The sequence below is a fragment of the Euleptes europaea genome, chromosome 1 (genome assembly GCF_029931775.1).
Source record: "Euleptes europaea isolate rEulEur1 chromosome 1, rEulEur1.hap1, whole genome shotgun sequence".
Taxonomy (NCBI): domain Eukaryota; kingdom Metazoa; phylum Chordata; class Lepidosauria; order Squamata; family Sphaerodactylidae; genus Euleptes; species Euleptes europaea.
This window is the reverse complement of record NC_079312.1, coordinates 106787900-106804146: the sequence shown is the minus strand read 5'-3', so window position 1 is coordinate 106804146 and position 16247 is coordinate 106787900. Positions and strand designations below refer to the sequence as shown.

Here is a 16247-nt window from a genome sequence, read left to right as displayed (position 1 = left end):
ACCGTATATAGGGTGTTGGGTAACTCTCTTATGTTGAAATTAGCCCTGAACTCATTATGGCCTTTTTTGTGGAAGGTAGCATGTAAAATATGGGAGGTTTCTTAGTGGTCCTGACTGCATTTGTACCTGGGGTAGGATGTTTGATGAGCATGTTTTTTCAGTGCAGATGGGAACTGGGGGTGGGAATTTTCAAAGCTGGCCACAACTAGGCAAGAATGTCCCCATGGGATGCTGATGCAAGAACCTTGATATCTCAACCTCCTCTTTAATATTGTGCAATATCAGATCGATGGGGGCAAAACTGAACTCCTGGCTAGACTGCTGGAGGAAGAGAAAATTGACCCAACTTGCATAACTGAAACTTGGTTGAAAGGAAGTGGCATGGTGTGTCTGTCCTAATTAACTCCACCTGGTAATGAGGTCCTCAATGAACCCCGCATTGCAGGTTGGGGAGGTTGGGTAGCTATCACCATCTGTGAGTCCTGATGCAAAATATGACTGGCAGTGATTATATGTTCCTTACAGGGAGGGTCCAATGTTAGAGTAGGCATTCAGCATATTTACTGGCCTTCTAGTTTTCCAGTGGGCTCCTTGGCTCATTGCCTGAGGTGCTCTTGGTTGTGGTGCTGGAGACACCTAGTTCTGGAGGACTTCAATATTCATGCCAAGGATTCCTCATCAGGGCCAGGCCAGGATTTTATGGCTTCTTTGGCTGTCATAGGGATCTCTCAAATTGTGACGGGTTCAACACATGAAAGAGGTCACACTTGGACTTTCTACTTACACTTTGTTTCAGATTTCTCCAGTCCTAGTCCTATTACACTGTTCATTAGATGTTTATTAGATTCTACTGATTGCACTAACTTCCACTATGTAATCCACCTTGAGTCTCATGAGAAAAGCAGAGTGTAAGTAACAAAAGTTTTAAAAAATAAAATAAATGAGGAAGCCTCCGAGGGCATGGAAATTCATACCAAGGCATTGATCTGATGATCTGTATGTTTCATGTTATTTCTCACAAGCAAATTATTTCTGTGTAGGAAATGTGCATCATGCACCCCTAGTTTGGATCTTTTGTTGTGTGAATGGTGATTGTGATGCTGCTCAGATCTTGTGTGCAAAATAGCATGTAGATGGCAGTTACTACTGAACCTGTTTATTCTGTAGAATCTAAATTAGTAAGGCCATTTGGCAGTTGAAAGTGTTGATCTGGATGATCTCGTATCTTTCTGCTGGTAAGGGTCCGCTGATTTCTGACTTGTTTGTTGCTTTTTTGTTAAACAAGAGAGCTGTTACAGCTCCCATTTTCTGGGTTGCATTTTATTTTGTCTCTGAAATTCATTTTTTTTTTTTACCTCAGCTTTCTCATTAGTACTCTCATCCCACTAATTTATAATCTTGGGCTTCAGGGAATACTTAGGATTTTATTTTAGAATGAGTTTCTTTAGCAACACTGGATGGTTCAGATTGGTGATTACAGATTTATGTAGCAATGTGTCCACAAAGGAGACATAGACTTGGATTTTTCAAATGTCATGTGTAAAATGTGCAATGTGGTCAAAACCAGTGATGGGTTTGAGAGCCACAGGTACCTCATGAGCCATTAATGTAAAGGTTTAGGGCAATTCAAGTTAATGATTTGTTTCCTCCCTCCCCAGAAATATGCCATCCCAAAGGTAGTGAGTTTTTGAGGGTCATCGACTAAACTGGGAAGAAACAGCAATCTAGTCATGGATTGTATAATGTTTTTATATGTGCCCTGAATGTAAAGATATATTCTGCACTGATACACCCATTTTCACTGCATGTACATATTCAGCCGCTTAGATAGTATAGAATTTCAGAATGCTGTTAAAACCATGGGAATTTTCTGCAGTGCGACGTTTGAATTCCATCAGTTGTGAATAAATGAGCTCCCATTTTGAGCTTACCACATTTATAACTTTGTGATTAGCATACATCATGACTTTTGTACAGTGAAGAATTAAGGTAGTAGATGCTGTCCAATTTAATGAGCTCCAGGAAATTAAACAATGTTGATTGTCTTGATGGTGCTTTTTGTGACGACGCATTCATTATTAAAGAGATTTGCCACTCAAGTACAAATTCTAAACACACAGCCATTCCTGGCGCTGATGAACCTATCTAATATTATTTACCTAACATTTCTTTGATTAACACCAAACTACACCTGTAAGTAGAAAGTAAAACAGGAGGGAAAACTTTATTTCACATACTTTTTATTTCTGGTGAAGGATTTGTAATCCAAATGAATAATATTGTATTTCAGATTCAGACACAGAATAGCTGGATTTCATTAAAATGAAAGATTCCAGTGGGGTACAGTTAATACGTCGAGGAAGTTAAGATGCCACTTTAGAAAACTTTCCATCAGAGATCCTATATTCCAAAATAGAGAGGAATGTGGCTTCCAATTAAATTATGGAAATTGTCTTTTAAAAGGTTTCCTGCATTTGTCCTTCAAAGATCATGTTGGCTTGGATGCACATTCCATTTTTTAAAAATGGTTCAAGATGTGACCTATTGCTATGTATGGGTGTGAAAGCTGGACAATGAAGAAAGCTGACAAGAAGAAAGTAGATTCCTTTGAAATGGGGTGTTGGAAGAGAGTAGAAAGTAGGTTCTAGATCAAATCAAGTCCGAAGTGTCCCTAGAAGCTAAACTGCCTAAACTGAGGCTATCATATTTTGGTCACATAAGACAAGAGTGCCCTGACCTGGATGGCCCAGGCTAGCCTGATCTCATCAGATCTCAGAAGCTAAGCAGGGTCAGCCCTGGTTAGTATTTGGATGGGAGACCACCAAGGAATACCAGGGTTGCTGTGCAGAGGAAGGCACTGGCAAACCACCTCTGTTAGTCTCTTGCCATGAAAACCCCCAAAAGGGGTCGCCATAAGTCGGCTGCGACTTGACGGCACTTCACACACACACATAAGACAAGAGTAACTGGAAAAGACAATAACGTTAGGAAAAACTGAAGGCAGCAGGAAGAGGAAGACCCAACATGAGTAGGGTTGCCAACCTCCAGGTATTAGCTGGAGATCTCCTGCTATTACAACTGATCTCCAGCAGATAGAGATCAGTTCATCTGGAAAAAATGGCCTCTTTGGCAGTTACACTCTATGGCATTGAAGTTCCTCCCCTCCCTAAACCTCGCCCTCCTCAGGCCCCACCCCAGAAACCTCCTGCCGTTGGCAAAGAGGGACCTGGCAACCCTAGATATGAGATGGATTGACTCTATAAAGGAAGCCACGTCCTTCAGTTTGCAAGACCTGAGCAAGGCTGTTAACAATAGAATATTTGGAGGACATTGATTTATAGGATCGCTATGAGTCAGAAGTGACTTGCCGGCACTTAACACACACACACACACACACACACACACACCTTTCTGTACAGAAACAGCAACATTCATGATTGCTGCATTCCAGACTAAAAAGCATTCTGAACTGCATACATTGGATTACTTTCGTGCTTTTCCTTTGGCAGGAGAGGGAAATGAATCTTTTCCCTTCGACAGCATGCTTATTTGGTTGTGTGGCTTTGCATGAGAAATTTCTGCATGTACACATCAAAATGTTGATGTGTGAAGCATCCCTCAAGGCAATGCACATTTCATTGTTCTTTGTCCTTGGAAAACTCTGTTTTGTCCCTCAACTGCCGTTTGGATAGATGGCTTCAAATACTTGATACCTAAAAAAGGTGAAGATAAAAGCATGAATATGGAGTAGGAACTAAAAGTCAGTCCCTTTAGATTATCCTAGTGCTTTGTATAGTGCTTAACTGCTATTCCACAGATGTTGCACATACGGAAGGGCTGGTGGATTTAAAGAATGAGGATTTCCTGTTTTTGACTGGCTAAAACAGAAACCAGAGGGCACGTTTAAGGCTAACCAAATTAATGACTGTTCAATACAATATGAGGACATTTTCCCCATCACTTAAGTCAGCCTGGAAGATCATTTTTGATTTGTGAAAAGGCTGGGAGGGGAGTGTCGATTATCTTCCCTCTTCACTACAGTTCTGTTCCAGGCCAAACCCCCATTTTAAAGCTAATTAATACTTTTAGCACTCCAATCACAGAACTCCAGCATTGCATATAAGGGTGAAGGTATGGGCAACATTTTTAGAGTAGGGAGCCTGCTCTGGAAGCTCCCTAGAATCATCGAGTTGGAAGGGACCACCAGGGTCATCTAGTCCAACCCCCTGCACAATGCAGGAAAGTCACAGCAACCTCTCCCCCACACCTCCAGTGACCCCTACTCTGCACCCATCCCTCACTGCTTTCAGTTCAAACATACCAGTTTCTCTCTTTAAAGAAGTGGGAGTACACACTTTAAAGCTATCACTCATGCTGTAAAAAAATATTTCTGTGTAATGTGTGAACCAGTGCGAACACTGTGACTATAAGTGTTTTAAGATGTTTTGTTGAAATTAGTAGATCTGAGGATTTTTGCACGTTTTATGTGGCAAATACAATTGCTGCTTCTACCCAGGTGTTTCGTCAGTGTTTCCTGCAAACACAGAGACTAACGTGAAACATTTGTGTACTTAACAGAAATTACTCCAATCAGGATTCTGAGACACAGGTACAAAAGCTGAATGATATGTGTATGTCACTCACACATATTATGTAATTGCTGCAGGAAACCCCAGTACAATTCGAGCATACAAGTAGTAGGTTTGGGGACTGTAGAAAGAATAGATTGGCGCAGCCCTAGTTTCCTAAGTATTTGAGATTGAAGATCTAGGCTTTAAAAAAATTCTGGAGACCTATCTTTATTAGTTTTCCTTAGATTGCTGGGAGTTTCAAGATAAGGTTGACTAACAAGTACGTCAAATTTCTAGAGGTTAATATAAGATGACCTTTGGATATGGTTTGTTCGGAGAACCTGGCTGTTGATCAAAATCAAAGAATCCCACTACCAGGGCCGGTGCCCATCATTTTTGTGCCTTAGGCAAGGCTAACCACTTGTGGGGCCCCCCATTGCTAACCAATTTTCAAAAACAGATGTCTTGTAGAAAAAATAAAAGCACCAAAACGTTTAATAATCATATTCCACAACACTGTTGTGGTACTTATCTTAAAATAAAAAATATAAATTGTCAGTTGCATTTTTTTCAAAAAAAACCTAATCTGTTTTAAACTGTGCCCCTCAGGCCAGTTCTGCGCCAGTTTGAGGTCTGTTCCCTAGGCGACCGCCTAGTTCGCCTAATGGTAGCACCAGCCCTGCCCACTACTGATCCATCATTGACCAAGTAGGTGGATGAGAAGTACAAAGAAGTCTGAGAACATGCATCACTGCAATGTATCATGAGAACAGAGGAAATAAACTGCTGGGAAGAAGCAGGATAAATACAGAGCAACATTGTCAGGAAAGGAGAAGGAACATCTACTAGAAATGATTAATTTACACAGCTTGTACATTGTTTCAACTTGATGTTAATCAAGAGGAAAACACATGAGAATCCAAAAGAAATTGCATGCAACATGCAACAATTCTGCTATGATTATGGCCTTCAAGATTGCTGAGGGTTGCAATGTTAAAAACAACAACAACCCAACAACAACAAAAGAGGATTCATCAAACCATGTCATTCATTGATATATCACATTGATTAAGGGCCTCCAAGAATACTGTATCAATCAAGGCTTCCATATGGAAATACTAATGAGAATTCAAGCTACATGTAAAAAGTTATGCTTTGTTTTGTTTTGCTTATCATTTCTTGCTCATCGGTTTGGTTTTAAAGCCTGTCAAATGATGATGAAAAGACGACTGATTTTTTTTCATAGCTAAAGCCCCCAGTCGTCGTCCCCCCCAATCAAATGGCAGGTATTACTCAAAAGCTTTTATTAAAATTCAGATGTGCTCCAGGAAAATAACGATTAGCAGTGGCATTTACTCAGCAGACATAAAAAGCTGAAGATTGCCTACCGTTCCTCCCTTATTTGGGATCTCACTTGTGCTATTCTAAACACAACTAATAAATGGTCAACAGACAGTGACGGCTCTTTGCACATTGAAATAACATCAGTTTTCTGTAATAATTTTTTTTGAAACCTTTTAGCAGATAGATTTTTAAATTATAATATTTTGATACGCTGTGTTTTAAACTATATCATTTCATATTCAGAGGGCTGGCAGATAGCATCTCTCTCTCTCTCTCTCTCTCTCTCTCTTGAACTGTCATATGTATTAGAATCACTTAACTTAATCCAGTCCTTGAGCTAGCCATATGCTAAGTCGTGTAGTTTGAAGGCTTACTGGATTTTCAGTGGACCTTAAAATAGTGTTACATTTTGATTTTTCTTTTTAAATCCAGCCAAGGAAGAAAGAAAACATTCCAATGGTTACGCTGTTAAAAATGGAAGAGAAAAACAGCCCTTGTTAGACATGAGGAAGAGAAAAGGGGTTTTAAGGGGAATTCATCCACCTCTACAGCCTTTTTTGGGGGTCTTACTTGTATTGTTCAGTCTTTGATACCAACACATAGAGGCATAAAACTACTTGTGCTTAAGATGAGGAACTCCTGGTATAGTAATATGCATGTGCAGAGATAATTTTTTGGACAATCTGTTTCAGTATAATTTTCTTATAAACTGGTTGATTTTATACATAGCTGTAACAATCCATGAGAGGTGGAATGAGTATAGGTGGTAGAGGAAGTTGAAGAGAGTGAGTTCATCTGAGGCAGCCTATAGAACATACATTGAAAAGAGGCTCACAACTGTGATGTGTTTTGAGGTCTCTCTTTAAAGCACATGTGCCTGTTTCATATCCAACACTGATAACGTGCTATAGCCGCTGGGCTGCCATCTCCTCTTCCTTGCTATCCCATGGATGGGAATCCAGGCATGCCTGAATAGGGCTGCTGCAAATTATGCAGTGAACTTGTTCAGCAATTCATTCATTCATTCATTCATTCACCTTTAATAGGCATAGTTCAAAAGACATCTCATACAGATTCTCACGATCAAAATCAAATCACACCAACCCAAGATAAATGGCTGTCTATTAGATCTGCTTGATACCGAAATAGTCAATAATAAAAGTCGAATGTTATCTGTTCTATTGTCTGATGCTAAGCCTGAAACAACTGCTTCGATTGCAAAAATTTTGGTAATGTTATTGAGATGTGGATCCATGAAGCCTGTCTAATATTTTAAGTTGCGGTTGTGACTTTATCTAGTGAATGGTCAATGATTATGATAATTATTGTTTATTGTATTACTGTCCGGCTGGCTAGGCAGATCATTTTAACCTTTGTTTAATTTCTGTAATGTGGTATATTTTATATATTCTATATTTATTTGTATTTTATGTATTTTGTATATTTCTGAGCCCGACAGGGACCCTGGCTGTTTGTTCAGCAATTAAACATGCCCTGTTTGACATTCATGATCATACTATCAGCTGATCAAGGAAGTGCAAAGTGAAGCTGCAGATCAGAAGCAATGTTTTTGATCTTCCAGTTGCAAAAGGAAGAGGAGACAACTGGTGTCTCTTGTTTTCTTTGCAGCCCAAGCTAACAATTTGAGTTGGGGAGAAGAGAAGGGCTTCTGATTCCCCACACCACCCCTGCTAAATCTGCTGCATCTCAACAAGTCTAGGATGCAGCAAAGTTTCCAGGATGGGAAATCAGAAGAACCTGACTCTTAGCAGATCAGTTGAAACTCAGCTACTGATTCCGCGACACCCCCCCCCCAAAAAAAAAACCCATTTCTGGGCTCAGCACAGAATTTTCCCAGCACGAGATCAGAAGCTGACTCCCAGCTGATAGGGATTAGTTATAAGGTCATGGCTGCAAGTAGCCTCATCCTGTGACTAGATGTGAAGATGTTATGAACAGACAAACAGTGTCCTGAATGCTGGCAGACCAGAGGGCCACAGATGGGTAGCACAGTCGAATAGAAGTCTGAGGGTCAATACCAGGCTGTTCCAAGTCTGGGTCCAAAGTCAGTATCAGAAGCAAAGTCAAGTCCGTTCCAAAGTCAAGGCCACAAGAGTATCCAGAGATATCTGAGTCCAAAGAGTACACAGGGTGGTATTAACAAATTGTTCCCACACTGGCCTGGATGCAAGTGTCTGCTTAAATAGGCCTAAGATGAACCAGCTGTTGCTTGTTCCTCTGACTCAGCATTCCCTGCTGAGTGCAGTCCATTAGCCTCATCACTGTCAGCAGGGAGTGTTCTTTGTTGGGCCTGTAGTCTAGCACTCCTATGCTCATGTAGGAGTGCTCTGAACCTTTGGCACCTCTGCTCCAGGGGCTTTGGGGAGCTCTCTGGTGACACTGCCTATGGCTGGCCCTCTGACACAGGTGAGTCCCCTGCTCTGGGTGGTTGTAGGCATGGGGGGAATCCCTCTGTCTGTGACTGCTCAGCCTGCTGCTGTTCCTCCCTTCCACTGCCTGCTGATCCAAGGTCCTCCTCATCTGAGGAAGCCTCAGCAGGATGCCCCATGATTAATTGGCTGCCCACTGGTGATCAGCAAGTGAGCCAAACTGGCAAGTGTTCTGTCATCCCTATGCCTGAGACAGCCTACTCCATCTCAGGTATTGACAGCTGGATGTTTTCATTCATGACCAAATGTTACATTATCTACATTTGTTTAAAAATTAAGCAAAGAAACCTTTGATTTCCTTTCCTTTCTGTAGATCAGAGCATTGTTGCCTAGCAGCTGTATGTGATCTTGAACTTTAAAATTTAAGAGATTTTGTGTTACCCAATGTATGACTTAAGTCTCAGGAGTCTTTTCTTGTGTCTTGCATGCCTAGCATATTTGTTTCCTCTTTGGAATAAATTATAATGTGATTACATTCGTTTTACTTATTCCTGATATAGGTTGGCTTCTCAAGGCTTTTTTCAAATAGTTGCTATGTAATATCAACAAATGCAATTATTTTGGTATTTTTAAGCTCTACAAACACATCAAGCCAAAGGCATGACATGACCTTAATTTTATAAGAACAAATTGACATTCAGGAGCTGAAAGTAAATTTTATGTAACCATTATTTCACAAAAGGCAGCAGCTCGAAGTAAGCTTGATATTATCATTATTTCACAAATGTATGAAATAAAATTACCATAATATATGCAAGCAATTGGTAGAGAAATTGATCTGTGTCCTCACTTCTCCACATATTTTATTGATGTTATGTTTCCTTTCTGATGTCAAATAGGTTATATTTATTAGGAAACATTCATATAGTTAAAAAGTCACTTCCTTAGTAAATCTCTCTCTTTCTCTCTTTTGTCATGGTCTTAAAGGTTTATGTATTTTGCTATCATAGAAGCTTACACACAGCTTGGGTTTTTTTTACAAACAAATGCCATTACTTTTAATGTAACTAAAGTCACATATTATAGTGTGAGTTCACAGAATTTGATTTAGGATGGTTTGTTTCCTGTTGATAATAGATCATGGTACACTTTTATAAACAAGTATGTGTAATGGAAGCAGGGTCAGTTTAAAGTGTGTGAATGTAGTCAACATTTTTTAAAACTGAGCATTGCTCTGTTTTCCTAATTCCTTTATACAAGAGCATCCAATTTGTACTGGTGGGGTTACTAAAAACAAAGTAACAGTGTCTTAATTTCAGCTATTTGACATTCATATTTGAATAAACGTCCATGGCTTAATCATCAACCAAAGGGGAGAATGCAACCTTGAAATCAGAATGGGGGTGAGACTGGGAAGGGCAGCCATGAAGGAACTAGAAAAGATCCTTAAGTGTAAGAATGTGTTGCTAGTGACCAAGATAATTTATGTGATATTCTTCCACATTGCTTTGTATGGGTGTGAAAGCTGACAATGAAGAAAGTTGACAGGAAGAAAGTTTATTCTTTTGAAATGTGGTGCTGGAGGAGAGATTTATGGATACCATGGACCTCTGCTTCTCACTTGCCTTGAAAACCTCTTGCTGGGGTCACCATAAGTTGGCTGCAACTTGACAGCACTTTACACACACACATATATATCCCTCCCCAAATTATAAATTTTGTTGTATCATATATAGTACTGAGTGGTATACTTAGCATAGTGGGTCATCTTGCTGTGTGCATGGTATGCCTTGTGTCAAGAGGAAACTCCTAAAGTTAATAGGTGCTGTATGATAGTATTTTAAAAGTCACGGTTCCCTGCTTTCAGGCTTATAATGCATGGCTCCATTTGCCTAGGTTGTGATGTAATAAAACCAGCAGATAGACCATGTGACCACAGGTGCATTATCTTCATCAACAAACTGATTCCTCTTCCATCCCCTTTCACTACCTAGCAATTGTCCCTTCACAAAAGCACCCAAAATAGCACAAAATACAGCTAAGAGTGGCTTTGGAGCCAAAATCAAGAGCTGATACCTACATCATCCTGGAGGCAGAGGGTTGAGATATCTACCCAGTTATTTGCATCTCCTACTGATTGTTCATCTCCTGAACTATTTAAGCCAAAGTAAAAAAAAAAAAAAAAGAGGGCATTCAAATCCACCCATTAATGCCTGTTTCATGTAAACTCTTCAAAGGCCAGCTTTTTATCCATTGAATGATACTGTTTGCATGTGGTGAAAGTTCTATCCTGAGAAAACCAACTATGTGGTGTAATGTTTGGTCACCTGAGCTTTCACATGATGATTGCAATCATATTGTTGTTGAAATTTGTCTCCTGCCCTTGGTCCAAGGAGCTTGGGTAGTATACATGTAGATCATCTCATTTTAGCATTACAACTACTCTTTGAGATATATTAAATTGGTAACTGTCTCAATGTTACGCTGTGAGTTTCATAGCTAAGTAAGAATTTGAACTTTGATCTAAGTCCAACACCTTTTCCCAGTTTTGCCCCTTCTGGCTCTTCCTCATTTTCTATTTGTGGTGATAAAAGGGGAGACCAAAATATTATCAACAATTCTAATAGCAGCACCAAGAGTACAGATGGATGAAGGATTATGGAAAGTGACCTACAAATGAAAGGTCTCTGACCATGCTGAAATTATCTGAAGTTGCTCTGGTGTTGTGTGTTCATATTTTATTCCAGGCAGCCCAGACCTTTGTAGTAGGGGTCCTCTCTGATGAGCCTGTTCTATCAAACTTCCTGGGCTATGCTATCAAATCTGCCATCACCTGCACAGTGGCAGATGTTTAACACGATGAACAAATGTCTGCATGTGTAAGCAAGTAAAGCAATTAAGGATATAGTCATCACTACAATATGTTTACTGTATGGTAACACAGGACAGAGGATTATGGCCTCAAAACATCTTTCCGACATGTCTTTTAAACGTCCTTGACCAACACTCGTGAGGAAGCATGAATGAAAGACTGTGAATTTACCTTCCCCATGAGTCCTGGCCTTCAGCAAGATAAATGCCACCATGTACAGCTATTAGAAACGTTTTTATGAATTTACACTTCAGCTTCCAGAGGGCTTTCACTTTGAGTCTTACAGTCCCATTTTAAGCAAAATTTCACCTTCCTAAATCCAAGATGTAACTCTGCTTAGGGTGACACTGCTAGTAATCTGTTTGTTCCTTCGTCTTATGCCCAGCAATGGCTTTTAGAAAAAGCTAAGGAGTTTAGCGTCATTTTGGTAAGAAAGATGGATTTTACAAAGAATTTTAAATTTTGTAGGCCAAAAGAATAGCATCATGAAAAGGCACATCACACTCAACAGAGAGAGCTTTTTGGCATCTTTTCAGTTTCTCTGCATGAATGCTTCACTTCCCTGTCTCAAATCATGCATAATATATACTGTGTCAACTTTCATAAAGTAAAAAAAAAACTATTATAATCGACCAATATGAAGTATTTTTCTCTTCTTGGGAGTTGTGTGTGTGTGTGATGTGAGCATAGCTTTAAATTAAGGTCTTTGTGGTTCTATTGTATGTTAAAATGCATTAGTTAACCTAATGTTTGAGGGAAGATGGCATGTTTACTTGCTCCAAGCTTGATTCCAAAATGGAAAAATATGTATCGGGTGTTCAGACACACCGCTTACCCAGAGTTCTTAGATGACTGAGCGTACTCAGGGCCAAAGCTTAATCTGCTTTGGAAATTGACAGGACCCTACCAACCATACCCAGCAGAGCAGGAATCAGAGGTCTGAAAAGAGGGATCCAGTCCTCCCTGCCAGCCAAGGAAGTTATATTATTGAATTCCTTTTCCTATCAGCTCATACATTATAATTCCTTCCATGTGCCATACAGAATTGGGCTCATGGGATAATCTGGATTTCAAAAGCGAGATGTAGAGGGAAAGCCAGGGCAAGCATCAGCCTGGCAGTGTAAATGATATTGGGAGAAATACTGTAAAGGAATGATGTAAAGGGTAATGTTTCATCTTCATGGACATTTGCAAGACATTATTCAGAGCAGACCAGGAGAAAGAGATGTTTGCAAGTGCTGAGAGACTGGACTGTTGCAGCCAAAGATGATTCCCTGTGGGAATCCTGAGAGAGGTATCCTGAGGGAGAAAGGAGGAACATTTGTATGATATATACCTCTTTGTTCCATCTAAAGTAACTACAGCAAACCCCCTGATGCCATCCAACAGAAATGTATCTGTTAAGGTGAAATGCTGGGTGGTGTCTATCAGTAGCAGCTATCAAGTTCTAGTTCGCTGTTATCATTAATTTCTCATGACTGATTCTTTTCTTCTGGAATGAGCCTATTAGGGTGCAAGCCTAGGAACACTTTGGAGCGGATCTTTTTGAACACAGTAATAATTGCTCCAGATTACACTGAATGTGTTGGCAAGCCTACTTTTCATTGGATGGTCACCAGTCAATCAAGTTTGTGTTTTAGCATTGCTGTAGGATCAATACCGTATATACTCGGGTATAAGCCGACCCGAGTATAAGCCGACCCCCCAAATTTGAGGCCAGAAAAGGGAATTTCTTATTGACCCGCGTATAAGCCGAGGGTCAATAAGAAATTCCCTTTACCGGCAATGCTGCGCTCTAAAATGGCGGCCGCCATTTTAGAGCGCAGGGCCCCTGCCCCAGGCTGCCCTCCCGCCGCCTCCCAGGCCCTCCCAACCCACCCCAACCCACCCCGACCCACCCCGACCCCAGTGCCATCCAAGGGGGGGAGGGGGAAGAGCCCCTGAACCCCCTACGTACCTGAAGAGGTGGCGAATCGGCGGCGGCGGCGGTGCGGCCTTCCTGGGCTGGCAAGAGGCCCCTCCCGGCCGGAGGAAGGCACCCAGGCGCGTGGTCGGCGGCGGTGTGGCCGGCGGGGGCCTCCTGCCTGTGCAGGCAGGCCCCTCCCGGCCAGAGGAAGGTGGCCAGGCGCACGGCCGGTGGCGGCGCGGCCGGCGGCGGCGTGGCCGGCGGCGGCCTCCTGCCTGCGCAGGCAGGCCCCTCCCGGCCAGAGGAAGGTGGCCAGGCGCGCGGCTGGCGGCGGCGCGGCCGGCGGGGGCCTCCTGCCTGCGCAGGCAGGCCCCTCCCGACTAGAGGAAGGCGGCCAGGCGCGCAGCCGGCGGCGGCCCGGCCGGCGGGGGCCTCCGCAAGGCCCCTCCCGGCCAGAGGAAGGCGGCCAGGCGCGCAGCCGGCGGCAGCCCGGCCGGCGGGGGCCTCCGCAAGGCCCCTCCTGGCCAGAGGAAGGCAGCCAGGTGCGTGGCCAGCGGCGGCGCGGCCGGCGGGGGCCTCCTGCCTGCGCAGGAAGGCCCCTCCCGGCCAGAGGAAGGCGGCTGGGCCCGGCGGCGGCGGTGATGGAGGTAAGTTCCCCCCTCCCTCCCCCCTCCTCCCCCCTCTACCGTATTGACCCGCGTATAAGCCGAGTTCGGCTTTTTCAGCCCTTTTTTTGGGCTAAAAACTCGGCTTATACGCGAGTATATACGGTAAGTATTTATTCCTTCTCTGCACAAATAACACTGACAGCAATATAGCCGACCTTAGTCATGATGTATTAATTTTCATTGTGTGTAGAGGGGTGTTTTTTTTAAATGTGGAAGACCATTTAATCATACCTCCATTCTGTCTTTATTTGCTTAAATAGGAGCCAAAATATATATTCAAAAAATGCACAAAACAAATAGGTATAACCTTATTTATTTTGAGTGTTTTCTGAACATATCTTTTGAGTGATATTTAAATATATCAGTTATATTTTAGTAATGCAAGTCTAGAGATAGCCATGTGGCAATATGCTGCATTTGTCAATTCTGCTTTCATTTGTATGGGATACATTTGAAAATGTCATGTAAAGAGTCATCTGCTGTGTTAAAGAGATATGGCAGAAATTCTTATCTCCATATTAGGCACTTAGATTTTGTAAAAGTCCCTGTCGTTGTGCTGGAGACCACCTAAATGGTTTTATCCATTTTAGCCAGTCTTGCCTAGCAATTAAAAGGAACGTTGATATAAAGATACTGTATAAACAACTAGAAAGAAAAGTGCCAGTTCTGTAGTTAATGTCAGTACAATTTATGAAATTTGTGGTGATCTAACCTTTACCACCCATTACGGTGATTTCCTGCCACAATACAATGAATTAGCGAGGTGGGGGAGTGGGGAACAGATTAGTATCGGACTGGGACCAGGGAAACCTGGGTTCAAATCCCCATCCAGTCATTAAGCTTATTAAATAACCATGAGCCAACTACTGTCAGGGATGTTGTGAGGGTAAAATTGACGGGAACAGTACTCCACTCTGAACGTCTACAATAAGACAGAAGGTCTTATCGTATTGTTAGAATATTAGAAAGTCTAATGAATATCCTCTCTTTAATTGTATCTTGGATGGAAGCAGCTGGAGTATCATGGCAAAATGACAGATCAGTGTCATATATCATGCCTATGTTCCGAAAATGAGGATGTTTCATTGCTGTGTTGCTTATAGAGTTCTAGAGGGTAGGAATATCTTATCAGATGTGACATAATGGTTAACTTTGCTGACCTAGCATTTCCTTTCATGGTTATTATATGGAAAGTTTATCTTATATCTGATGAAAGCGGAGGCTTGGTCCAGTGAAGAGCCTAAAAAGAAAATCCCTGCCAGCTATTCTGTCCTCGACGGCAGCATTTTAACATCCTGGATCCAAGATTCTCTTCTACATGCCCATTCAGCCTAATGTCAGATGATTTGTTCTCCGTGGGGAATTAGTTTTCTGTGAACGTTGGGCTTCTCATTGCCATGGTGATTATACCCAGCTCTCGTATCCATCTTGACTCTGAAAGGCGATGACTAAGGCACTGAATTATGGTAACTGGGACACTACATTACAATACAATGGCTGAAAATAAGTTCTGGAGGAACTGTAATAAGCTAATTGCTTCATTCACAATGTATGTATAAAATGAGTTTGGATTTGAAGAAGATAGGGAGGAGGGCATGAGCTCTTCTTCATTGCCGAACAAAGAGTTGAAGTGCAGTTCTAGTTCCATATAGTCAGATAGCGAGGTCCAAGTCCCACCTCTCCGTCCTTGTATCAGATACAGTAGCCCTCTTCATATGTTACAGCAAACACACATACATCCTGCATTTATGTGTGTACATCTGTTTTTAAGAAAGAGCTAACTCGCATTCACTGTACAAATGAAACCGGGGACCAGAACCTGCATAAATGTGGGTTTTAAATCACACATTCAGCTATACATGCGTTGAATGTAACATGAGAATGACTCAACGTGTATATAAAGAAAAATCAAGTGTACACTGTATGTGTGTTTGCTGTAACTTGTAAAGGGGACAAACAGTAATCATTATTGACAGCAGAGAAGGTAAAAATAGCATTTGCAGTTAAAAAAACCTAATCCTTGTTTATATCAAAGATCTTTCCCTCTGTGGCCACTGGCTGTGCTATCTACTTATGTGCAGTCGCTTTATCAGTCTTTTTAGGCCAGATGCTCCTTATTTAGAATTTCATACAGGCATTCCTGAGCCTGGGGAACAAATGGGCTTAGGAGGCACCCAGACCCCAACGCTGGCATGGATGCAGGCGTAGTGCCAATTGCACCGGTCCCCCAGGACTGCCATGGCAGCGCAGCCCTTGGATCCCGGCTCAGCCTTCTGCTGGCGTCCTGTCAGTGCAACTGCTCATGCCAATGTCCCAGGAGGCGTTCCTGGGGTGTTTTTTTTTGGGGGGGGGGCAGAGCTGCCGGTAGGCAGACTCCTAACCACTTTTAGGCTGGGAACACCCTCTTAGGCTTCAGCGGTGCTGCGCCAGGTTTTTGCTGGTGCAGCATCGCTTTCCTCTGTGGGGCTTCCCCCCCCCCTTTTAAAATTTTTACTT

The 16247-nt window shown here is 42.1% G+C and overlaps 1 protein-coding gene across 1 annotated transcript in view; it reads left to right on the top strand.

The window, feature by feature from the left end:
• Positions 1-16247, top strand: part of DOCK2 (dedicator of cytokinesis 2) — a 367227-nt gene that overhangs the window by 206447 nt on the left and 144533 nt on the right. The gene's annotated exons all lie outside the window — the stretch shown is intronic.